Source organism: Odocoileus virginianus, chromosome 34 (genome assembly GCF_023699985.2).
Source record: "Odocoileus virginianus isolate 20LAN1187 ecotype Illinois chromosome 34, Ovbor_1.2, whole genome shotgun sequence".
NCBI classification, from domain to species: domain Eukaryota; kingdom Metazoa; phylum Chordata; class Mammalia; order Artiodactyla; family Cervidae; genus Odocoileus; species Odocoileus virginianus.
This window is the reverse complement of record NC_069707.1, coordinates 12,326,941-12,347,857: the sequence shown is the minus strand read 5'-3', so window position 1 is coordinate 12,347,857 and position 20,917 is coordinate 12,326,941. Positions and strand designations below refer to the sequence as shown.

At 43.9% G+C, this 20,917-nt stretch overlaps 1 protein-coding gene across 3 annotated transcripts in view; it reads right to left on the bottom strand.

Moving 5' to 3' along the window:
• Positions 1-20,917, bottom strand: part of CNKSR3 (CNKSR family member 3) — a 108,168-nt gene that overhangs the window by 46,493 nt on the left and 40,758 nt on the right. The gene's annotated exons all lie outside the window — the stretch shown is intronic.

The window sequence follows — 20,917 nt, the reverse complement described above, 5'->3', positions numbered from 1 at the left end:
AAATTTCCATTTTAGCTTAAGCTTATCTGTGCTGAATTTCTGTCTCTTGCAACTGAAAAGTTCTGATGAACATAGAATCCAGGGAAGAAGGTATCAGGAGTGGAGCCAGACAAAGGCAGTGTTCAATGGGTTCGCTTATGGAAATTTTTCCAGGTCAAATTCTCCTGCCAACAGTGCTGTATTTTAATATTCTTATACAATGACTAAAATAGGTAAGCCTAATAGAACTTGGGATTCTTTATTCCTGTATAGAGAACTCTCTGGCCAACATGTTTTACTAGAAGATTTTACACGAAATCAGTTTATCTATTTAAGCCTAATAATAAAAGCCATCTGACTGTTTTAAAAGGCTAGATTTATATAAATTCAACCCCACACAAAGGATGAAAACTCAATTTAAGTAGAACAAAGTATACGGAAGGCATGCTGCTGTCCCCTCCCCACCTAAACACACACACACACACACACACACACACACACACACACACGCTTCATTTACCCCTCCCGAAAGCTCTCTATGTGGGTACTCTGAACATAGGTCCGGCACTTACTTTTGGCAATACTAGAGTTCACAAATCTCAAAATCTAGAGTCCATTTAGCAATCAAAATGTGTTAAATGATATCTCTGCCCCACTATTTTGAGAGTTTTGAAAGTGGCAAAAACTTTCACCATTTGCCTCCTGATAGGATGTAGAAAGAGAAAACTGTGTCCTAATAACCATTTGGGACTATCAAATACCTGAAGAAGAGACTTCAGAAAAAATTAATTTTATGGTAACAAGTTACTATGGTAACTAGTAGTAAGTAGTAACTAGTTACTAGTTACTATGGTAACTAGTCAGAACTAACCCACCCTCCCTGAAGAGACATCTGTCTGGCAGAGGGGTTCTGTCACATGGCAGCGAGGGTGTGGCACCGATATAAACCCACCTCCATTTTGATGGCCTCGAGCCACGGGTGGCCTCCATCGCATGTGTCACGCAGGCAATGGAGGCCACACCAGCCAGCAAGGGGTGGCCATCCAGGGTACCCAGTACGGTCTGCAAGGGGGCAGAGTCTATCTGCAGGACGCAACAGTGATAGTCCAAGAGACAAGGAGGGCCTCCTTACAACTCTGTCCCCATTCCACAGATGACTAAATCAAGGCTCGCGGAAGTTCCGTAACTGGTCCACAGTTACATAGCTGGTACAATGCCAAGAGAAAGACTTTGTTGGCCATTTTCTTCAGCCCAGTAGAGAAGAAAAGAGCCCAAATTAACATCAAGGTTTGTTGACACAAGCCCCGGTCCTTTTGCATTCTACCCAGCAAACACGGACTATAAAAATTCCTCTCCAAGCTTGCTCCTAAATAAGGAGCAAGGTCTAATTACAGTTATTAAAAAAGAATCATGGAAACCTAGGGGTCCTGAGAAGGTACTTCACATTTCATTGACCCCCAAAAGTGGGAAAGTATGAACAAAAGACTAATCACTGTGAATTTTACCCTAAATTACTGAGCCAGTTTCAAGCCAGATTGATTCAATATCTTACACCCTCCCCTCCTTCAGACTGTTCTCTTTCCTTGCCTGCTCTTAAGCTTTAAAAGGAATTTTTGGTTTAATTTGTCATAAATGTTTAGGACAACTATATTAAACATTTAAACCCTGTTACAGCTGAATTGATCTTCCCAGGATATATATGTTGAAGTTCTAATTGGCAATACCTCAGAACATTACTGAACTTGGAGGTAATGTTTTTAAAGAGTTGATTAAGTCAAACGAGGTCATATGGGTGAGCCCAAACCCAATATGAAGAAGGAAATGGAAACCGACTCCAGTATTCTTGCCTAGAAAATCCCATGAACAGAGGAGCCTGGCGGGCTACAGTTCATGAGGTCACAAAGAGTCGGACACAACTGAGCGACTGAGCACACAGACCCAGGATGACTGGCGTCCTCAGGAGAAAAGGAGACATACGTACCCAGAGAGGAGCGGGTGAAGACATAGAGGGGAAGGTCTCTGCAAGCCAGGAAGAGAGGCCTCGGAAGGAACCATCTCTGGGAATACCATGATCTCAGACTTCTGGCCTCCAGAATTTGGAGACTTTAAATTCCTGTTGTTTCAGCCACCCAGTCTGTGGTGATTTGTTATGACAGCTCTAACAAACCAACACAAACCTAATGATACTTTACTTCATGTTCATCCACATGTGATATAAACTTTTTGCTAAAATAAACAAGGCCCAGTGACCAACAGAATTACTGTGCCAAGCAAGTTCTTTGCTCAAAATACGAGAATAAGACCGGCTCACATTACTTCTCATGTGCAGAATAAACGAGTCCATTACACTTAAAGTGAAGGACCCATGCATCATAGGTGTTCATAAACTTCATCCCTTAATAATAAGTAGAAATATAGATGAGGCCAGATTTCTCTTTTAACTGAGAAAAGTTCCATTGAAGAAACAAGATTTCAGAAATAGTTTCTGAGCATTAAGGAAATATTTTGGACCCAAAGAAGAAGGTTGATATGGGAGATGTAAAGATGCTTCAGGATAGGACGAGAGAGAAGTGAAGAAAACAGCAGAACATTTGCCTGAGAAAGGTCCAGAATCTCCTTGAGGATCTGGAGGACTATAAATGATTTGACCTCAACTAATCAAGGATGTATATCATCGCCCTGCTTATTTAACTTATATGCAGAGTACATCATGAGAAATGCTGGGCTAGATGAAGCACAAGCTGGAATCAAGGTCGCCAAGAGAAATATCAATAATCTCAGATATGCAGATGACACCACCCTTATGGCAGAGAGTGAAGAGGAACTAAAAAGCCTCTTGATGAAAGTGAAAGAGGAGGGTGAAAAAATTGGCTTAAAGCTCAACATTCAGAAAACTAAGATCATGGCATCTGGTCCCATCACTTCATGGGAAATAGATAGGGAAACAGTGGAAACAGTGTCAGACTTTATTTTTCTGGGCTCCAAAATCACTGCAGATGGTGATTGCAGCCATGAAATTAACAAAAACCACTGCAATGTTGTAAATAATTAGCCTCCAACAAATAAAAAAAAATAAATAAATAAATAAATAAATAAAATAAATAAATAAAAGACACTTACTCCTGGGAAGGAAAGTTATGACCAACCTAGACAGCATATTGAAAAGCAGAGACATTACTTTGCCAACAAAGGTCCATTAGTCAAGGCTATGGTTTTTCCAGTGGTCATGTATGGATGTGAGAGTTGGACTGTGAAGAAAGCTGAGCGCCGAAGAATTGATGCTTTTGAACTGTGGTGTTGGAGAAGACTCCTGAGAGTCCCTTGGACTGCAAGGAGATCCAACCAGTCCACCTGAAGATCAGTCCTGGGTGTTCATTGGAAGGACTGATGCTGAAGCTGAAACTCCAATACTCTGGCCACCTCATGTGAAGAAGTGACTCGTTGGAAAAGACCCTGATGCTGGGAGGGATTGGGGGCAGGAGGAGAAGGGGACGACAGAGGATGAGATGGCTGAATGGCATCACCGACTCAATGGGCATGAGTTTGAGTAAACTCTGGGAGTTGGTGATGGACAGGGAGGCCTGGCGTGCTGCAATTCACGGGGTCGCAAAGAGTCGGACATGACTGAGAGACTGAACTGAACTGAACTGAATCAAAAGATCCCCAAGATGTACTAGAATTATCAAGTAGAAACACCACGTGGTTACCTACCCAGATACAGAATCTAGAGCAACTTAAAGACTCCCCACTGTGGAAGCAATCTAAATGCCTGTCAAAAGACAAATGGATAAGGATGTGATACACACACACACACACACACACACACACACACAGAGTGGAATATTATTTGGCCATAAAAAAGAATGAAATAATGTCATTTGCAGCAACATGGATGAACTTAGAGATACTAAGGGAAGTAAGTCACACAAAAGCAAATAAATGATATCACTTACATGTGGAATCAAAAAAAATGACACAATGAACTTTGAAACAGACTCATGAAAAAAACAAAGTTACAGTTAGCAAAGGGGAAGGGATAAATTAAGAACTTGGGATTCACAGATACACAGTACTATAAATAAATAACCAAGAAGGACCTACTGTATAGCACAGGGAACTATATTCAATATCTTATAATAGCCTACAATGGAAAAGACTCTGGAAAGGAATAGAAATATACATATATATGTATGACTGAATCACTTTCCTGCACACTTGAGACTAACACACCATTGTAAACCAACTATACTTCAATAAAAAATTTTAAAAATAAAAAGACTTTCCCCTCAAGGGACACATATATTGAATATGCTATGTTTTAAAGAGTATTGTCTCCAGTTTTATTATTCCAATACATCATGGCCTATTGTTCAGTTATCCTATTGTTTAGAATACAATTAAACACTCACAAACAGCCAAATCAAACTATTATGCGGTCCCACAAAGGAGGGGAAAATCCCCAATTTAAAATAAACCAGTTTTAGAATTTGTAATACACTTTGCAGTTTAACTTATTTGTCAAATGTATCTATTTACCAGTTCTTTGCTTCAAGGAACTTACAGAAAGTCCAGCAGGGCTGAGAGAAAGACATAATTACACCAAATTAGATTAAAGACATTCCATTTATACAAATTAAATTAAACACACAATTCAATGTGAAAAGAACCACGAAGGAAAAGGATAGGGTTCCCAGAGAATGGAAGCCGTAGGGAGAGACACCCAGACTCCCTCCCCTATCCTTAAACTTGAAAATAATCCTACACTCTCAAAGAAATCCCAAAGGCAAAAAGGAAAAAAATAAACATCTCATGATTTTTAAAAATACTATTCTCTGATTTGTATCAGAAAGCCAGAGGGCAGCGCCTAAGAGCCCGAGTCCAATCTCCATCCACTTCCTGCTAACTGGGTGCCTGGGGCAAGTTACCCGGCTGGCTCACTTATAAAACAGAGGTAATAACACTGCCTACCACCCAACTCTATCCTTCTGGAATAACTGTTCTTTGTCACCCCATTTTGTCAAGGTCTGTTGGCCTTAATTTTAAAGCTAGTTGATACAAGTGGTTTAACTATAGCAGTCTGAGTTGAGGCAGTAACAGCATGTTTGAAACACAGGGTATACTGAGTTTTAACTCAGTTAAAAGATTGAGGAATACTTTTTGCTTTATCAGACAAGCCCTTGACCCACTGGCCTTTCTGAATGAGTCAAAAGAACAACCAGTGTCTCTAAGAAGGAGAAAGGGAGGTAATTTTGTGCTGACCACGGTGTTTGGCCTCCTTAATCAATAGAAATTGATAAGAGATCAGACAAGAAATCCAGGAAAGGCTTTATTGGGACCCCTGCTGCAGGAAGCGGAGCAAAAACAAGTAGCAGGTCCCCTTGCTCCCTCCCCAAGGCGGGCACGCTGGCTCCTCACATGGAGGGAGGGTAGGGGCGGGTCCAGGGGTGGTTTGCAGGGGAGGCTAGGCGGTTTGCCCACCACTTTGGTGCTGCTGTCTGCTGGGGACAAGTGCAATACCCTGCTTCTGCTCCCAGCTCTTCAGAAGTGGCAGGTGGGAGTTTTTGGTCTTTTTGTACCTTATTGTCCATAACTTGCCCCAGTTGGGCATGCACATGGTTATTTTTGTCCCTTCTAGTTTCTTTGTATTTTATTGCTCCAGGAGATGTTTGTCCAGGTGCAAGCACTGCAGCATAGGGTCCCCGGCCCCAGCCTGTCTGAGCCCCAGGACAGGCTGAGACAAAAGGGCACCGCCAGCCTCTGCACCTGCCGAGGCCCCTGATGGAAGCACAGCTCCTCCCTCTCAACGTGGAAGACGCCAGTTTCCTCCCAAGCCGTCCTCTTTCTCCCCTATCAGAATATCCCGTGTCCGCTTTGAGCAGAGAAACTACAGCCAAGACTTCCCTTTTTCGGCTCAAGGTCCTCTGTCTTCCCCTACTGATCTGAAAAAGGACGAAAAGCAGAATGAACTGCACCCTGAAGGTAACACAAGCGCAACTAACTATTACGAGCAGTGAACTGATGCTTTAATCTAATCACGACCAAATCTAAGAGAAATACAGCATCACGTCTCATGCTAAGGAAGAATCACACATTAAACAGGTATTTGCTTTGTGATTTTTCTAAAAAAATATTTCCTACCCTTTTGGAAATGCCTATTTCTTATATTGGGGCCTCCCAGGTGGTGCTAGTGGTAAAGAATCCACCTGCCAATGCAGGAGACGAGGGCTCCATCCCTGAGTCAGGATGATCCCCTGGAGGATGGCATGGCAACCCACTCCAGAATTCTAGCCTTGAGGACCCCCATGGACAGAGGAGCCTGATGCGCTACAGTCCACAGGGTCACAAGGAGTTGGATATGACTGAACCAACTCAGCATATTTCTTATCTTGAAGGCAAAAGGAGAAGGAGGTGGGAAAGGATGAGATGGTTAGATAGCATCACTGACTCAATGGACACGAATCTGAACAAACTCCGGGAGATAGTAGAGGATGGAGGGGCTGGCGTGCTGCAGTCCATGTGGTCACAAAAAGTCGGACACAACTTAGCCACTGAACAATAAATTTCTTATATTAGGTTTCATAATATGCATGCTAGTCCAGCAGAATGTGTACATTATTTATAGTTAACTGTCCATGTATTGTTGATGTGTGCCCTGGGAAAGCACGATCAAAAATCTGAAAGCTACAGGAGCTTTCCAGGCGGGCTAGTGGTGCTTCCACTTCAGGGGGTGCAGGTCAATTCCTGGCTGGGTAACCTAAGACCCCGCATGCTGTGTATTGTGGCAAAAAAGAAAAAACAGAAAATCTGAAAGCTACAGAACTCGACAGTGATGCCTCCCAAACTAATCTAAAACTCAACACAATTCAAACCGGAACTCCTCATCTTTCTCATCAAGCCTGCCTCTCCCCCAGTTTCATCATTTAGGTTAATGACTCCAAGACTTACAGAGTTGTCCAAGCTAGAAAGTGGGAGCCACCCCCCTCCTCCTCCTCCAGATTCTTCATCCCCAGGACTTCCAGTCTTTAGGCCTTTGAATTCTCGCCATCTCAATGTTGAGTGCCCCTCCACTAGAGCCCCTCCATCTTATCTTATTGTCACAGCTGCCTAGGTTTCTACACTCATCTAGAAACTGGTTGCCACGTTCAGTCCCTTCTTCCCCTTAGTTCAGCCTCCACAATGCCACCTGAGCAAAAACCATCCTCTGCTTCAGTTCAGTTCAGTTCAGTCACTCAGTCGTATCCGACTCTTTGCGACCCCATGAACCACAGCACGCCAGGCCTCCTTGTCCATCACCAACTCCCGGAGTCCACCCAAACCCATGTCCATTGAGTTGGTGACGCCATCCAACCATCTCATCCTCTGGTGTCCCCTTCTCCTCCTGTCGTCAATCTTTCCCAGCATCAGGGCCTTTTCGAATGAGTCAGCTTTTCGTATCAGGTGGCCAAAGTATTAGAGTTTCAGCTTCAACATCAGTCCTTCCAATGAACACCCAGGACTGATCTTTAGGTGGACTGATTGGATCTCCTTGCAGTCCAAGGGACTCTCAGGAGTCTTCTCCAACACCACAGTTCAAAAGCATCAATTCTTCGGTGCTCAGCCTTCTTTATAGTCCAACTCTCACATCCATACGTGACCACTGGAAAAACCATAGCCTTGACTAGATGGACCTTTGTTGACAAAGCAATGTCTCTGCTTTTTAATATGCTGTCTGCTGCTGCTGCTGCTGCTAAGTCACTTCAGTCGTGTCTGACTCTGTGAGACCCCATAGACAGCAGCCCACCAGGCTCCCCCGTCCCTGGGATTCTCCAGACAAGAACACTGGAGTGGGTAATATGCTGTCTAGGTTGATCATAACTTTCCTTCAACAGATCCAAATCTGTGAGCTTAGCAGGGCATTCCAAGACTTTCAGGAACTGTCCTCTTCCAGACACCTCTACAATCCCACTTTTCTATAATGTTCCTCCTTCTGCTGATAATGGAGAAAACACCCTGAGTTTCTCTGAAAGGAACAAAGGTGTAACTCAGAGACTGGCAAATCCAACTGATGGGCCAAATCCAGCCCACTGCCCAGTTTGAGAGGTAAAGTTTCATGGGAACACAGCCACGCTCTTTTGTTTACATATTGTCTCTGGCTGCTTTCGAGATACAATAACAGAACTGAGTAGCTGAGACAGAGACCAAATACCTCCAAGGCCTAAAATATTTACTATCCGGCCCTTGACAGAAAAGGTGCGCCAAGCCTTGGTATAACCAACAGCAGCCACGAAGAGTTCAGAGGGATGATAAATCTGCCAACTGGAGAAACAGACGAGATTGGGAAAGAAGTGACTCTGATTCTTTTCTTTTTGTATTTTTAGAAGAATCACTTGATATAATTACACTGAATTAAAAAGCAGGAAAAAAAAATGTTGTCTCCCTTCCTCTCACCCCAAAAAAGTCCTGAACATGTTTTAGGAGACCCTTTACAATTTTTTTTAAATAATTTTCTTTATTTATCTGACTGCACCAGATCTTAGTTGTGGCATGGGGAATCTTCAGTCTTTATTGCAGCATGTGGGATCTAGCTCTCTGACCTAGAGATCAGGAACCCCTGCACTGGGAGCGTGAAGCATTAACCACTGGACAACCAGGGAAGATCCAGACCTCTTACAATTTCTGTCCACTTTATATACAACAAAATTCACCCCTTTTCTGTTTACAAGTCAGTGAATTCTGACAAATACATACAGCCATGTATGTACTGATATTACAACCATGTAATGATACCTCAATCATGATGAGAAAATTTCTATCACCCCAAACAGTTGCCTTGGGCCCTTTTGCTGGGTCAGTTCTTTCTCCATGGCCCCTGGTAACCAGTGCCCTGCTTTCTAATGAAGGGAATCTGATTTCTCAGCCTGGCTTTGGTCCCTGTCCTGCCATGCACACAAAATCACTTATTTCCAGTTCTTGGGCCCCTCGTGTGAGCTAACAGACTTCCATTAAGACTGACACCCACACACACTTTTTACTCACTACTTTGATTTACTCAGTCATCCTACCAGGCCTCTGATTAAATATAATTTAAAGAAAGAGGACCAGAACTAAACATAATGTCTGAAAAGAACTCTCAGGGGTGGGAGGGAGGTTCAAGTAGGAGGGGATGTATGTATACATATGGCTGATCCACCGTGTTGTATAGCAGAAACTGAATATAACATTGTAAACCAATTATCCTCCAATTAAAAATAAACTAAAAAAATAATAAATTTTTAAAAAGCTCTCTCAGTACTTTTCAGATCTAAAAGTCTACACTTCTCCACTTAGTACTGATACCTGTACTTACAGTTGCAGATTATAAAGCAGGAAATAAATTGCTCAGAAACTGGAATCCCAAACCTCCATAGAGCCAAAGACAATCATCAGAATGAATAACTCTGGTCTTGAGAAAAACTCCATCAGGGTTTCTGCCCTCATTAGAGCTTTGACTATACGAAGTCATGCCCAAGGCTGACACTGCCTTGAAAGCAGAAGCTGCTTGAAATCCAAACACATCCAAAGATGCAGCCAAAGATACAGGGATACTAGAAGCTCAACTGCAAACCAACAAAGCCTCTTCACTATGTTCATGGGATGGAGCAGCTTATTTTGAGGAGGAGGGACACTCTGCTGACTATCTGGGGTGGGGAGGAGGAGGGTGGGTACCAAGCTGAAAAAATAGAAATACTGAAGACAAAATAAAAGTCTGTGCTTTTCTGTTTACAATAGCTAGGGCATGGAAGCAACCTAGATGTCCATTGGCAGACGAATGGATAAGAAAGTTGTGGTACATATACACAATGGAATATTACTCAGCTATTAAAAAGAACACATTTGAGTCAGTTCTAACGAGGTGGATGAAACTGCAGCCTATTATACAGAGTGAAGTAAGCCAGAAAGAAAAACACCAGTACAGTATACTAACGCATATATATGGAATTTAGAAAGATGGTAACGACGACCCTATATGTGAGACAGCAAAAGAGACACAGATGTAAAGAACAGACTTTTGGACTCTGTTGGGACTCCTTTGGACTTCTCTGTGGGAGACGGCGAGGGTGTGATGATTTGAGACAATAGCATTGAAACATGTATATTACCAAATGTGAAATAGATCACCAGTCCGAGTTCGATGCATGAAACAGGGGACTCAAAGTCAGTGCACTGGGACAACCCAGAGGGATGGGATGGGGAGGGAGGTGGGAGGGGGTTCGGGATGGGAGGACACATGGCTGATTCATATAGATGTATGGCAAAAACCACCACAATATTGTAAAGTAATTAGCCTCCAATTAAAATTAATTAATTAATTATTTTAAAAAGTCTGTGCTTTTAAACATTTAGGGGAGGCTGGTCCCTACATCATGGAAGAGCTGCAAAAGAATGTAGCTTTTATGTCTTATGGAGAAGCAATCAAAATAAGTACTGTGTTTCTAAAGCAAACTCAACTTTCTTGCTAGTAACCAACATCTTCTAAGACTTACATCACTCTGAGGACATCAGAAGATGGAACCAAAAAGCCAGCCAACTCCTTGGGTTTTACTATATACGTGGAAGATTTGTGACTGAAACAAAACTTGGAAATAGCAAATATATCCATGCCAGGATAATTTAAGAAAGTGAAAATAGGAGTTCAAGGATTCAAGTTACCCAGAAAACAACAGTCAGATGAGCTGCCCTCATTTGAGGTTTATGAACTAGGAAGGAATGCAACTCAGCTGAAGATTTTCACCAGGAAACTCTGGCTTCCAAGATGTAAGTCCGGCAACTCCTCCCCTGCCCCACCCCTACCCAGACTCTGCACGACCTCTGATGCTGTGAAAGGGCAGCCTGCTATGCCCCCAGCATCCTGAGTCTGGCCACAAAGGGGAGAAGTGCCCAGAGTGGGGACAGGGAAAAGGACAGAAGCTACTGTTGTCTGAAACCATCATTTGGGGAAGATATTTATCCTGCTCTAAATCACTGAAAAAGCACTGACATGTGAATCAGAATCAACCAAAGAACTGATGGTCTAAAGGGATGATGAAAATTCAGAATATAATAGCTCTGACGGCTCAGCATCGCATTCCCCTTCCCTTGCCCCCAACCCCCAAAAGTATGATAAACTGGAAAGATAACAGCGAGGGCAGGGAAGAAATTCAACAGTGATGTAGATGTCTGCGACTGTGTGTGTACATACATACACATACATATAACCGCTGTTATTAAACAAAGACGACAAGCCAAGTTTTCAGATGCTAAAAACAAAAATAAAATTGTGAAGATGAACACAAAGCAAGCCACAATACTCTGGGGTAAAAGAAAAGTGAACTTTCCAAGGCTGGTGTTGTAATTCAGTAACCAAACCACTGTATCCAATTCTGGAACCCTGGACCAAGAGGGGAGGGAGGCAGGCAACACGTGAAAGATGAGAAAAGAATTTACTGTCCTTTGCCCAGTAACTCATACTCTCCACCACCCCCAGCACAGTTTATTTTTCCAAAACTATAAATTAGGTTTGGTCTAAAAACCAAACATTGGCTAAAACTACTCTCACTGGCATGCTAACCCTGAACGCAGGGAAGAGTTGACCAGTTTCCTGGACTCACAGCAAGTTCAAGTTCATAGAACTGCAGACGATCCACTCAAGAGTCTGGACCAGGTGGTGGCCACAGTAGCAACCTGGGAGCTTCACTCATTGCTTGAGTATTAGTACCACCCAGGAGCAAGTTCTTCCTTCCTTGAGATTTCCATGGAAAAACTATAGTCAATCCAACCCTCTTGGCTTCCCAGATGGTGCAGGGGTTAAGAAACTGCCTGCCAATGCAGGAGACACAAGAGACATGGGTTCGATCCCTGTTTCGGAAGATCCCCTGGAGGAGGAAACGGCAACCCACTCCAGTATTCTTGCCTGGAGAATCCCATGGACAGAGGAGCCTGGTAGACTACAGTCCACAGAGTCACAAAGAGCTGGACACAACTGAGCACATATACACACATACACACACACACACTCACAACGCTCACGTGAGCCATGTGAAAGGACAGTACTGTGAGCCCGTGTGAGACTGGAAGACCTGAAGATTTTGTTACCCTCCAGAGATCTTGGCCTCCTAATCTAGAGAAATTGATCAGAGGCCAGGCAAGAAATTCAGGCAAGGCTTTATCGGGACCCCTGCTGCATCAGGGGGAGTGAGAACAAGCACCAGGGTGAGGGTAGCGGTGTTTCCAGGGGTGGGGCTGGAAGGATGAGAGGTGGCTTGACCACCCCTTAGGTGGTGTTGAGGGCAGGGGGCATGCGCAGGATCTGCTTTTCTTCCTGACCCCCTACTTTCACCCTGGGCTCTTCAAAAGGGGCAGTTGGGTTTCTTGGTCTCCTTGTATCTTCTTGTCCATAATTCGACCCAACTGCTCCTGCATGCAGCTATTTTTAGGCCCATACAGTTTCTTTGTATTTTGTTGCTGGAGAAGAGGTGTGTCCAGATGCAAACACTGTCCCAGGTCCCAGCCTGTCTCAGCCTGATGCAAGAAGCTGACAATATCAGCAGCTGATGAAAGGGATGTTCACATACAAGGGGAATGGAGAAAGGCCCCCACAGCTGCTAAGTTGGCGACAGATGCCTTCGACAACGGAGCAGGTTTGTCAGGCAGCATCGATCTTTTTTTATTTTTTAGTAACAGCTTTATTGAACTATGATGTACAGACGTACAATTCGCCTATATAGACTGTACAATTCAATGAGTCCTGGTATATTCTGCAACCATAATCACAACCAAATTTACATTTTCAACCCTACCCCCCAAAAAATAAACCCTGGACCCCTAAAGTAGTCACTGCCCATTTCACCACCCACCCCCACCAGTAGGCCAAATGAACCGAGTTTCTGTCTTTGTGGGTTTGCCTGACTTTTTCACATAATGGAGTCTAGATACTGCACATAAATCAGGTCTTATGTTTTTTGGTGATTGACGCCTTTCACGTAGATTAACAGTCTCAAGACTCATTAAAACCTTCTCAATACACAGTTTAAATGTTACTCCCTTGCTCCAAGTCCTGCTGGCTCCCACGGCACCTGGGATAAAATCTGCGGCCAGCAAAGTCCAGATTGGTCTGTCTGGGTCCTGCCCCATCCTCCCCAGACCGCCCTGCTCGACACGGAGGATATCTGGTCCTTTCCACCTCAACACCTGTGCCCATGATGCTCCTTTAACCCGGAACGCTTGTTCCTCCTCACCCCTCATCTCAGCTCAGATATCACTTTACAGGGAGACTCCAGGAGAGAAAGGAGCCCCATCACCACTGTTCTTCACTGTATGTCCTATCTGTTCCTTCCCAGGACCGAGCGAGCCTGTGAGCATCTCTTTGTTCATTAGTCTGCCTTTGCCTCTCTAAAACACGGGGCCGGGCATGCCTCTGTTGATGACCCACCTTAGATACTGGCTGGATAAAAGAGAAAAAAGAAAAGAAATCCTGCCTGAGGTTGAAGACCCCAACTCCGAAGGGGTGAATGGTGAAGGCTGTAGGACCCCACCTCCCTCCATCTGCCATACTTCTCTGAGGGACCCTGTCTAGCCCTCATCTCCTCATCTTTCTTTCTGGAACCCCCTCAGACCAGCCCTGTGAATATTCCTGATATTCCTGGTGGGAAAACCAATACAGAAGGTCCTAGCCTTTGCAGCTATGGTGTGGCGGCCGAAGAATATTCTGGGTTCTTTCACACAAAATCCCCACAAGTTTTCCATAATTGTGGCTTGAGAAAATGTCCACTCTGGTTTCCTGAAGGACTAAAGTGAAAATTCAGAAAAATCCCAATTTTTACCACTCTCTGGTAAAACATGAAATGTCCCACGTCCTGTACTACTGAGTGACACTGATCTCATAAGTCCTCATCCTGCAAAGTCAGTTTTACGTTGCGCAGAGTGGAGAGCATGCAGGTCTGTGGCTCCAGTTCTTAGGAGCTATGTGACCTCAAGCAGATCATGTCACCCAATCCTTCCACGTGCAAAGGCAGGGGCTGGAAAGCTGACCCTGTGGTCAGAAAAGTAATACATTTCTATGATTCTGTAGTCTCTTTTTTTTTTGTCCTCACTGCATGATTTATTGGATCTTCGTTCCCCAACCCGGGATCAAACCCAAGCCCACAGCAGTGTAAACACCAGGTTCTAACCACTGGACTGCCAGAGAATTCTCATATAATTCTGTAATCTCGGGGCTTTCCTGGTGGCTCAGACAGTGAGGAATCCGCCTGCAGTGCAGGGAACCCAGGTTTGATCCCTGGGTCAGGAAGATCCCCTGGAGAAGGTAATGGCTACCCACTCCAGTATTCTTGCCTAGAGAATTCCATGGACAGAGGAGCCTGGCAGGCTAAACTACATGGAGTCACATGGATCTTAGGTCACCAGCTTCTTCTTCCCAGCCTCAAATCAGTAAACACCAACCTCCTGTTAAAAGAAAGGGCAAGGGTTCAAATACCAAAGCCAGTCAGTCAGTCAGTTCAGTCACTCAGTTGTGTCCTACTCTTTGCAACCCCATGGACTGCAGCACGCCAGGCCTCCCAGTCTATCACCAACTCCTGGAGTTTACTCAAACTCATGTCCATTGAGTCAGTGATGCCATCCAACCAATTCATCCTCTGTCATCCTCTTCTCCTCTCACCCTCAATCTTTCCCAGCATCAGGATCTTTTCAAATGAGTCAGCTCTTCACATCAGGTGGCCAAAGTATTAGAGTTTCAGCTTCAACATCAGTCCTTCCAATGAACATTCAGGACTGATTTCCTTTAGGATGGGCTGGTTGGATCTCCTTGCTGTCCAGGGGACTCTCAAGAGTCTTCTCCAACACCACAGTTCAAAATCAATTCTTCGGCGCTCAGCTTTCTTTACAGTCCAACTCTCACGTCCATACATGACTACAGCTCCCATCCAAAGGACAGGTAGTTAGCACTATTAATACACAGTAACTAACATGGGGAAAAGAGTACTTTTTAATACCTTATGGTATTAAAAAGCCCTCATATGGGCTTCCCTGATAGCTCAGCTGGTAAAGAACCCACCTGCAATGCAGGAGACCCCAGTTTGATTCCTGGGTTGGGAACACCCCCTGGAGAAGGGAATGGCAACCCACTCCAGTATTCTTGCCCAGAGAATACCATGAACTATATGTATAGTCCACGGGGTGGCAGAGACTCGGATACAGCTGAGCAACTTTCACTTTCATAAGATCATATGGGCCAGAATGAAGGCGGAATTGTAAAGTGTATACTCCTTGCTTTTGTATTGTATATAATTTAAGGACTGGCCCTGTGCTGGCTCATCGAGGACTCATTCAGTTCGCAGTGTAACCCACCTCTCTGGATCCACTCCCCGCTCATGAAGCCGGGCCAGCAGCACCCACTCTGTTGATGTCTCATTTCCTAACAACACTCTAAGACACAGGTGAGACAAACTGTACTTTTATCCCAGGAAATTTTAAGTCTTTTCTAGCTCTTCCATTTTTTAAAGTGACTCTGGAAACCGGCCTTTTAGGCCAGTGATGACCGTAAGAAGGTAGTGATACACCAATAAAAATGACTGCCTTTAAAGAATTAAATATCTGTAGGCTTCACCAAACTCTCTCTACACCTATATTTCCCAGACAACTTTTCAAAACCTTGAACTTAAGAAAAGGCAAGCTATCGCTTTCTGAGATCAAATAAAAATAGGGAAGATCAGGCAGTATACATCAAGTTTTCTGCATGCCATTAGCATCCCAGAAAAAGACAAAGGCAAAGAGAGTAAATACAACAAAACAAAGAGAAAGAGGGAGAAGGGGAAAGTGAGAAGTAGCTGTCAGTGCAACACTTAACTGTATATCCTAAGGACGACAGAGAAAATAAAAAAGATATGCACCCCAGTGCTCACAGCAGCACTGTTTACAACAGCCAAGACATAGAAATAACCTAAATGTCCATCAACAGAGGAACAGGTAAGGAGATGTGGTATACACATATGACGGAATATTACTCAGCCATAAAAAAGAATAAATAATGCCATCTGCATCAACATGGATGGATGTAGAGATTGTCACACTAAGGGAAAAATCAGACAGAGCAACTCAAATACCATATGATATCGCTTAGATTCGCACTCTAAAAAAGGGATACAGAGCACCGGGTTGAGCCCCCTGTGCAATATAGCAACTTCCCATTAGCCACTTATTTCACATGTGATCACGTATATGTTTCCATGCTACTCTCTCCTTCCCCTGCTGTGTCCAAAGTCTGTCATCTATGTCTGCATCTCTATTCTTGCCCTGCAAGTAAGTTCATCAGCACCACTTTTCTAGATTCCACCATGACAACCGAGAGCAGTGGGATGGGGTTGGTGGGGTGGGGGGAAGTTTCAAGAGAGAGGGGACATACATATACTTATGGCTGATTCACACTGTTGTAAGGCAGAAGCAAACACAATATTAAACTAATTATCCTCCAATTAAAAATAGATTTTTTTTAAAAGTGATACAAATGAACTCATTCACAAAACAGAAATAGACTCACGGACATAAAAATTTACGGTTACCAAGGGGGCAAGGTGGGTGGGGAGGGATACATTAGTTTAGGATTAACGGATACACACAACTATGTATAAAACAGATAAACAGCAAGGACCGACTGGATAGCATAGAGAATTACATTCAGTATCTTGTAATAACCAATAATGGAAAAGAATTTGAAAAAGAATAGAAGTATATTTATATATATATAACCAAATCATTTCTCTGCACACCTGAAACTCACACAACATCATTAACTGACTAGACTCCAATTTAAAAAATACAATCCTAAAAAAAAAAAAAATCAGCCAAGTAAACCACAGGGGCGGGGAGCGCTCGGGGCAGGGGGCCTGTGTATGTTGCACTTTCTAAGCAGAGAACAGCTCAGTTCACTGGGCTCCTCTTTGGACTTGCATCTAGCACAGAAAAAAAAAAAAAAAAACGAAGAGAAGCACCTGCCCTCCAGAACCGCATGAGCAAGGGCAAACACGAGCAAGGATGGCGCAAGAACTGGGACATAGCACAAAACTGGAGGACTCTACCGCAGTCTGGGACCCTGGCTCTGCTCTCGGGGCAAGACTGGAGAACTCCAGAAGAAACCCTAGTGGGGGAAGAAGAGGAAGAGGGAGAAAGATGTCCTGACCTGTTGTCCTGCACTTGTATTTTTTAACACCACCAAGAAAATGTAAGGTGCTGCTCGATGAACAAGAGCTAACTGCAAAGAGAATAAGCAGGGAGGCAGCAGGCAGGTTCGGTAAGTCCCCTCCATACAGACGAGTTCCACTCCAAGAGCGCATTCGTAAGCCCAACAGAATCAGCCAAGGAATCCAAGTAACACAATCGTCTGCATAGTACTGCACTCTAACAGGTTTATATAATTTTCACCTAAATCATACATAAAGAACAAACAACCAGAAAAAAGTAAAGAAGATATTTTTAATCTACCAGTCCAGCACCTTGAAGAGTCCAACAGTTCAGGACAACAGCTGGCATACAGGGGCTGGCATCGAGTGAACATGCAAGAAGAATTCCTGCCTGGAGGAGAGGCAGGGGGCAGGAGATGGTAGAGATGAAGGATCGTCAGCGACAGAGAGCAAGGTGCAATGTCACTCATGCCTGACATTGATGGCATAGGTTCTGGTTCCTGGTTGGATTCAATTCTATCTACCCCCTTGAAAAGACAATCAGGTGATGTCTGGGTAGCCCTGGACTCTATACAGTCTTCGTTGTCATTGTTGCACTGTACAGCGGAGTACACAAAGACACAACCACGTGCAGAGGATGCACACATGTGACAACGTTTGCCAGACACGTGACCTAACGTACATGATTGAACATGCAAACGCATGTTCGCGTCTTTGACAGTTTGCAACTTGAAGATGTGTATGTAGGGGACTTGGGCTTCCCTGGAGGTTCAGACAGTAAAGAATCTGCCTGCAATGCAGGAGACCTGGGTTCCATCCCTGGGTTGGGAAGATCTCCTGGAGAAGGGCATGGCAGCCCACTCCAGTATTCTTGCCTGGAGAATCCCCATGGATAAAGGTACCCTTCGGGCTACAGTCCATGGGGGTCACAAAGAGTCAGACGCGACTGGGAAACTAAGTGCGCACACGCACGCGCGCGCACACACACACACACACACACTCTCTCTCTCTTAGGGGACATACTGTACTGGAAAGTAAGGATAAAGGAGAAGCTCTGAGGAAGAGGAACTGCAGATTCAAAGGCTACTCTGTTCCCACTGGGAGCCCCCCAAAAGCCTTGACAATCATCATGGAGACCAGCTGAACCTTAAAGACAACAACGGTTACTGAAATCTTTTTCAGGAGACCCTCCTACCTTATCCTCCCCAATCCCACCGCACCACCACCACCCGCTGCTCGAAGCTCACAGTATTTGACTCCAATCACCTCTATCCTTTCATCAGCCTGTTTCTTATATTAGAAAAGCATGGAACTACCAACAAAACACCGGCTTCCCTTGTGGCTCAGATGGTAAAGAATCTGCCTGCAATACAGGAGACCCGGGTTTGCTCCCTGGGTCAGGAAGATCCCCTGGAGAAGGGAACGGCACCCGACTCCGATATTCCTGCCTGGAGAATTTCATGAACAGAGGTGCCTCGTGGGCTGAGGTCACAAAGAGTCAGATACGACTGAGTGACTAACACACATATATACACACACACCAACAAAACACAAGCTTTCTGCTCATAAGTCCTGAAAGAGTGACATTTTCCTCAGAACAATGAGTTCATTCTATGTGAGCCAACTTTGATCTATTCATTTAGCATCAACTATTCACTGCCTGGGGCTTCCCTGCTGGCTCAGATGGTAAAGAATCTCCCTGCAATGCAGGAGACCTGGGTTCGATCCCTGGTTTGGGAAGATTCCCCTGGAGGAGGGCATGGCAACCCACTCCAGTATTCTTGCCTGGAGAATCCCTATGGACAGAGAAGTCTAGAGGGCTACAGTTCATTGGGGCTGCAAACAGTTGGACAAAGTTGACCAACCAAGCACAGCATAGCACATTCGCTAGCACTCATGTGGGGAGGGTTTGCAAACGCCTTCAGCGTGCAAGGGTTTCGGAGGCAGGGGGTGGTCTCATGAAAAGTATGGTCAACAGGTGGTCCTGATGAAGGCCAGCAGCTGGAGACACCACCTTCTTCCACAGTCATCATGACAACTGTTCAGTCACCCAAGCAAAAACCACAGGTCAGATTCCTAAGAGGGAATCGCTTCAAGTGATTTCGTAAAAGGCTTATGCCTGATGGGAAACTCACACCTCCAGATGATCTTTCTATTGAAAATATATTTAATTTGAAATTGATTTTTATAATCATTTATTATTTATTCATTTATACTATATAACATACCATGTGTGTATATCTATAGCTACATATGTAGATACATACACATAAGTGACATTATACATATAGATATGTACACATACATGTACATAAACATGTGTGTGTGTGCTCAGTCACTCCAGTCGCATGTGACTCTTTGTGAGTTTGTATGTATATGTATACTTCTGTCATTTTCTACTTCTTCACAGTATAGATATACACACAGTATATCTGGCAGTATAGATATATCCAGAAGACCAGAACAGTGGTGTGTCTCAGAACAGTGGCTGAAGTCTCAGAATTTGGTTCCTAAAAGAACACAGGAAATGCTGACGGTCTGCGCTACAATGGATGTTCTATAGTCTTCTGCCAGATCTTTACCCAGCTACCTTTCTCAGGACCTTCTGGTCTCAACTTGATGTCACCTTTCAGAGAGGTCCTCCCTGACCACCTAATCTTTAAAAGTCCAGAGACATGGCCCAGTCACTTCTATCTTACCATCTTATTTTCTTCTTAAGACATCGCTCTGAAAGTGCCTGCTTTACCAGCTAATGGGCTCCTGTCAGTGTCCTCTCTCTAAACCATCTAAAGCATAAGAGTTGCAGTCCTTCTCTATCTTATCACCTGCATGACTCCACCTCTGAGAACATCTTTGCTCCTACGAGGCACTCAGTAACTGTCGAATGAATGAAGAATGCATGGATCCACATGCTCCAAACAAAACACGAGGAAAGAATGGAGAGACAAAACACAGCAGGCATAGAGTCAGACAACCCGGCTTAAAATCCAGCTTGACTCTGCTATGTGTCCAGGGCCAATTATCTAACTTTTAGACTTCAGTTTCCTTAGCTTTGAACTAATACAACAAGAAGTATTGAGCTTGAGAGTACTTTGTAAACGATGAATTATTCTATCATGGTTATGAAAGGCATCTTGAGTGAATATTTGTAGTGGCACCAATGAAAAGATTCATGAGAATACACCTGTAAATGAGTTAATCTGGCAAGAGTGAACTTTTCTCATCTTCTGAATTAAACGTATTTTAATAAAAAATTTTTTAAGTGTAAAATTCAGTGATATTTAGTCTATTCAAAAGGTTGTGTGACCACCATCTAATCACCCAAAAAGAAAATCCCATACACAGTGCCAACCACTCTCCACCCTCCCTCCACCCAAATCCTGCAACCATTAATCTATACTCTGCCTCTATGCATGTGCCTTTTCTGGACAGTTCTTAGAAATAGAACCCTACAAGATGTAGCCTCCTGTGTCTGGCTTATTTCACATTGTACGCTTCCAAGGTTCATCCACGTTGCAGCATGCATCAATACTTCATTCCTTTTCATGGTTGAATAATAACCCATGGTATGGATAGACTACACATTTATCTTTAATTGATTCAGCAGTTGATGGACGTATGGGTTGTTTCTACTTTGGGGCCATAATGAATAATGTTGTCGTGAGCATTCATGCACAGGTGTCTACCTGAACATATGCTTTCAAATCTCTTGAGTATATACCTAGGAGTGGAATTATTGAGTCATACCATGACTGTATATTTTAACT